Source organism: Mus caroli, unplaced genomic scaffold (assembly GCF_978045245.1).
Source record: "Mus caroli unplaced genomic scaffold, Mus_caroli_1 scaffold_2, whole genome shotgun sequence".
NCBI classification, from domain to species: domain Eukaryota; kingdom Metazoa; phylum Chordata; class Mammalia; order Rodentia; family Muridae; genus Mus; species Mus caroli.
This window is the reverse complement of record NW_028227257.1, coordinates 28,391,938-28,397,650: the sequence shown is the minus strand read 5'-3', so window position 1 is coordinate 28,397,650 and position 5,713 is coordinate 28,391,938. Positions and strand designations below refer to the sequence as shown.

The 5,713-nt window shown below is 39.2% G+C and overlaps 1 non-coding gene across 1 annotated transcript; it reads left to right on the top strand.

Annotated features, from left to right (window-relative positions):
• The first annotated feature begins 517 nt into the window (after positions 1 to 517).
• Positions 518 to 653, top strand: LOC147005772 (small nucleolar RNA SNORA17). The gene has a single exon (XR_015046587.1). It is a non-coding gene; the product is annotated as a small nucleolar RNA SNORA17 (small nucleolar RNA).
• Positions 654 to 5,713: the final 5,060 nt, after the last annotated feature.

Genomic DNA, 5,713 nt, shown 5'->3' with positions numbered 1-5,713 from the left:
CCTGAATATCTATGCTCCAAATACAAAGGCAGCCACATTCATTAAAGAAACTTTAGTAAATCTCAAAGCACACATTGCACCTCATACAATAATAATGGGAGACTTCAACACACCACTTTCACCATTTACTTTTAAATTCATAGTCCCAAGGATGGAGAAATGGCTCAGTGGTTAAGAGCATCTTTTTGTTCATGGAGACACTGCGGTTTTAACTCCCACAACCCTCAGGGTGGCTCACAATCATCTGTAACTTGAGTTCCATGGAATCTGACATTGTCTTTTGATCCACTTGCGCACCAGGCATTCACATAGTACACATGCAGATGCAAGAAAAACACTATACACGTAAAATAAAATAAATAAAATAATCTAGTTTAAAAGTTAAAACAACAAAAAATATACAACAACCTCTTAAAACACATCAGACAACAAATAATCTAACTTAATTGGAAAAGCAGTTGAACACTTCACTGAAGAACACAAATCAAAAATAAGTACAGGGAAAGATATTCAGCACCCTATGCCTAGAGGTATTGTAGCTTTGGCTCTGTGTTCCATGTGTATCAGTAGAAGGCAGAGAAGAGAGAGGCTAGTCTATACTCAGCACTCTGACCTGTAAACATTCTGTATCTAATTCTTGGTAGCCTGACACTCCTTGAAAAAGAAATGTCCTTCTGACCCAGACTGGCTTCCAAGGTGGCGAGTGAGCCCAAGACAGACAATCCCCGCGTGGGCCCACTTTGATGGCCTGGATCAGGAGTGAGTCCAAAATGACTATCAATATAGCTCCACAGAACCCAGACAGGGAGCTGACCTGGGATAACCACCAGTCTGGTGCTGTTCTGACCTGGGGGAGCAGACTATGCCAGAGGTGAAACCAGAGGAGTAGATCTGGTCCTGCAGATCTAAGCTACAGGGTCTCCATGACACAAGGTAACAGCATTATGTGGGGAAGGTAGGGGGAGGTCCCAGTGAGAATCCAAGTTAATTTTGTGGTAGAAGACAGAAGCTTGAGGGGACACGCGATATTTATAAGTGTATAAATATAACCAACAGACAGTGACCACCCTCTGGCATTGGTTCACCTTGCCACTTTCTTTGCTGGTCTTTGTTGAATTTTGCTGACCCTGGTCTTCACTGGCAATGCTCTGGCACTGGTTTGCTTTGCCTTCTTTACTGAGCATCACTCGTCATGACTGAGTAGAGAGAAATGCACCAAAGAACTTATTGTGATATTTTGGTGTCTTCTTGCTACTTCTTGCCACTTCCTCGGACTTGGGCAGATTTGCAGAGCCTTGAGGTTTCTTCTGAATCAAACTGCCATTGCTGATTCACAAATGGTGCTTGACAGTGCATCAAGCTGCCACTACTGATTTGTGTAAACTGAACTGCTGATATCCTGACAACAACAATTGGAATCACATCAAAGAACTATTTCTAAAGAGGTCTACACTGTATTTTGCCCTATTAACCTTTCCTATACACTAGTTCTGATGAAGAGTGAACTAGAAGGGAGGTCAAAGTGTTTCAGAACCCATATAAAGTAGGCTTTGAAAAATCTAAGTCCAGCTACTTCACCGAAGCTGTTTATCAGGCTTAGGAGTTCTCTGGTGGAATTTTTAGGGTCACTTATATATACTATCATATCATCTGCAAAAAGTGATATTTTGACTTCATCTTTTCCAATTTGTATCCCTTTGATCTCCTTTTGTTGTCGAATTGCTCTGGCTAGGACTTCAAGTACAATGTTGAATAGGTATGGAGAAAGTGGACAGCCTTGTCTAGTCCCTGATTTTAGAGGGATTGCTTCAAGCTTCTCACCATTTACTTTGATGTTGGCTACTGGTTTGCTGTAGATTGCTTTTATCATGTTTAGGTATGGGCCTTGAATTCCTGATCTTTCCAAGACTTTTATCATGAATGGGTGTTGGATCTTGTCAAATGCTTTTTCTGCATCTAACGAGATGGTCACTTGATCTTCGACAAGGGAGCTAAAAACATCCAGTGGAAGAAAGACAGCATTTTCAACAAATGGTGCTGGCACAACTGGTTGTTAACATGTAGAAGAATGCGAATCGATCCATTCCTATCTCCTTGTACTAAGGTCAAGTCTAAGTGGATCAAGGAACTTCACATAAAACCAGAGACACTGAAACTTATAGAGGAGAAAGTGGGGAAAAGCCTTGAAGATATGGGCACAGGGGAAAAATTCCTGAATAGAACAGTAATGGCTTGTGCTGTAAGATCGAGAATTGACAAGTGGGACCTCATGAAACTACAAAGCTTCTGCAAGGCTAAAGACACCATCAATAAGACAAAAAAACCACCAACAGATTGGGAAAGGATCTTCACCTATCCTAAATCAGATAAGGGACTAATATCCAATATATATAAAGAACTCAAGAAGGTGGACTCCAGAAAGTCAAATAACCCCATTAAAAAATGGGGCTCAGAACTGAACAAAGAATTCTCACCTGAGGAATACCGAATGGCAGAGAAGCACCTGAAAAAATGTTCAACATCCTTAATCATCAGGGAAATGCAAATCAAAACAACCCTGAGATTCCACCTCACACCAGTCAGAATGGCTAAGATCAAAAATTCAGGTGACAGCAGATGCTGGCGAGGATGTGGAGAAAGTGGAACACTCCTCCATTGTTGGTGGGATTGCAAGCTTGTACAACCACTCTGGAAATCAGTCTGGCGTTCCCTCAGAAAATTGGACATAGTACTACCGGAGGATCCAGCAATACCTCTCCTGGGCATATATCCAGAAGATGTCCCAACCGGTAAAAAGGACACATGCTCCACTATGTTCATAGCAGCCCTATTTATAATAGCCAGAAGCTGGAAAGAACCCAGATGTCCCTCAACAGAGGAATGGATACAGAAATTATGGTACATTTACACAATGGAGTACTACTCAGCTATTAAAAAGAATGAATTTATGAAATTCCTAGCCAAATGGATGGACCTGGAGGGCATCATCTTGAGTGAAGTAACACAATCACAAAAGATCTCACACAATATGTATTCATTGATAAGTGGATATTAGCCCAAAACTTAGGATACCCAAGATATAAGATACAATTTGATAAACGCATGAAACTCAAGAAGAATGAAGACCAAAGTGTGGACATTGTGCACCTTCTTAGAATTGGGAACAAAACACCCAGGGAAGGAGTTACAGAGACAAAGTTCGTAGCTGTGATGAAAGGATGGACCATTTAGAGACTGCTGTATCCAGGGATTCGTCCCATAATCAGCTTCTAAACGCTGACACCATTGCATACACTAGTAAGATCTTGCTGAAAGGACCCAAATATAGCTGTCTCTTGTGAGACGATGCCGGGGCCTAGCAAACACAGGAGTGGATGTTCACAGTCAGCTATTGGATGTATCACAGGGCTCCCAATGGAGAAGCTAGAGAATGTACCCAAGGAGCTAAAGGGATCTGCAACCCTATTGTTGGAACAACATGATGTACTAACCAGAACCCTGGAGCTCTTGTCTCTAGCTGCATATGTATCGAAAGATGGCCTAGTCGGCCATCAATGGAAAGAGAGGCCCATTGGACTTGCAAACTTTATATGCCCCAATATAGGGGAATGCCAGGGCCAAAAGAATGGGAATGGGTGGGTAGGGAAGTGGGGGGCGCTATGGGGGACTTTTGGGATAGTATTGGAAATGTAATTGAGGAAAATATGTAATAAAAATATTAAAAAAAAAAAAAAGAAAAATCTAAGTCTACAATACAGAGACAATGGTTATCCATCTTTTCTTGCTTAACCAGTAAGGACAGGTAGTTAGTTTTGAAAAAAAAAACCTCATTGCTTTTAAAAGGATACCTTTTCCCATGACTGCCATTTCTTAATCACATTTATAAAGTAAGTGGTTTACATGACAATAGATTCCCTGTTTTCACTCTAGTTTTTTTTACAGTGCATCTTCAATTTACATTTTTATTAGTGAATATTTATTTATGTATTTAAAGGAATTCACTATGATATTTCAGCGTATGAATATGGACTTTGATCATATCTATTCCCTCTACTTCTTATTTATCTTTTCATATCCTAGAAAATCCCTTTTTACTTAAAATCATCACTATTAAATTTATAATATATTTTCTAAACTTTAAAAAAATATTTATTCATTTACATGAGTGCTGTGTCTGCATGTATACCTGCTGCCAGAAGAGGGCATCAGATCCCTTTCATCCGTGGTGATGAACCACCATGTGTTTGCTGAGAATTGAACTCAGGACCTCTGGAAGAACAGCCAGTGGCATCTCAATAGCCTATAATATATTTCTAATTAAGTACTATTTTAAATAACATTATTAGATATTTTCTTTGTGGGACCACACATCCATAAAATCTTTTCAGGCAAGCATTAAGTATGCAAAATATTAAGAATATCTAAGGTATTGGCTTTATATTATTAAATTTCTGGATTCATCATTGTTTCTACCATGCATAAAATTCATAGCCTATTTTAAAACAGTGTTTTCTCTACAAGGATATTTAACTTTGAATACAAGGAATATTGTGATGGGACAGACACAAGAACAACAAATAATATCATAACAAATCTGTTGAGAGCATAAGTAAAGAGAAAAATAACATTGTGTGCATTATGTGATAAAATAGAAAATAGCAGATCTTTTGTTACTGTTTCCATAAAAATAATTTTATTGGAAATCCAAAAATCCATTTGGAAAATATTCTAACAAATCCTCCTTAGATGAGGGAAACTCTTTCATTTTTATCAATTTTTTTAAAAAATTGATGCATGAGTTCCATATTTATGTACTTTCTATTTTTGTGTCTCTCAACTCAAATCCATGACCTCTTTTTCTTTAACTATTCTTGCTACATGGTACAAGATTGTATATGCTAGGAAACTCTAATCATAACTCTTGACAATATGGTTTTCTAGACAAGATCTGAATGATGACAACCCAGGTTGCTGTGGCAGCATGGTCAGGAGAACTCTCACAAGAGCAGTACAAGAAATGTTGGAGGCAATTAATGACTACTAAAGAGGAAAACTGAGTGTTCTCTATGGATGAACCCTGTAATGGGATATCTAATACCAGGTGGTCAGTCAGCCCATAAAACATTTTCATATGGAAACACTAAATGGACTCACCCATTTGTATGTATACATCTATTTGGTTTTTTATATATAAAATGTTAACTAAAAAAGGAAATTCCTCTTTGAAAAGAAATAAGCTTTCCCCGGGCCTACCACGCAGGTGTGAGGCCTTGTTCTAAGAACTGTACATGTGGAAACGTCATTGGAGGTGGGTTACATTTAAGTGTTACAAAGAAGAACAAGACAGAACAAGACAAGTCCCTTGTTCAAGCCGGGATTGCTCTCTTGTCAGCCCTGAATGTCAGCCCAGAATTCTGGCTGAAATATGCTATGCTCTTGGAAATATGCTATGATAGCAGTCTTTATCTCCAAGGGTTTGTATGCCAACAATAGCAGAGGATTCCAAATCAGTCAGTTTATGGTGATAATAGATAAAATTCGTTTTTGATGGTCCAACACATTCTGAGAATAAAGACATTAATTGGGCAATTTGGGAAATCTGCTTTCCATGAACTAGGTACCTCCCTCCCTCCCTCCCTCCCTCCCTCCCTCCCTCCCTCCCTCCCTCCCTCCCTCCCTTCCTTTCTCCCTCCCCTGAAAAAGGGCTGAATGG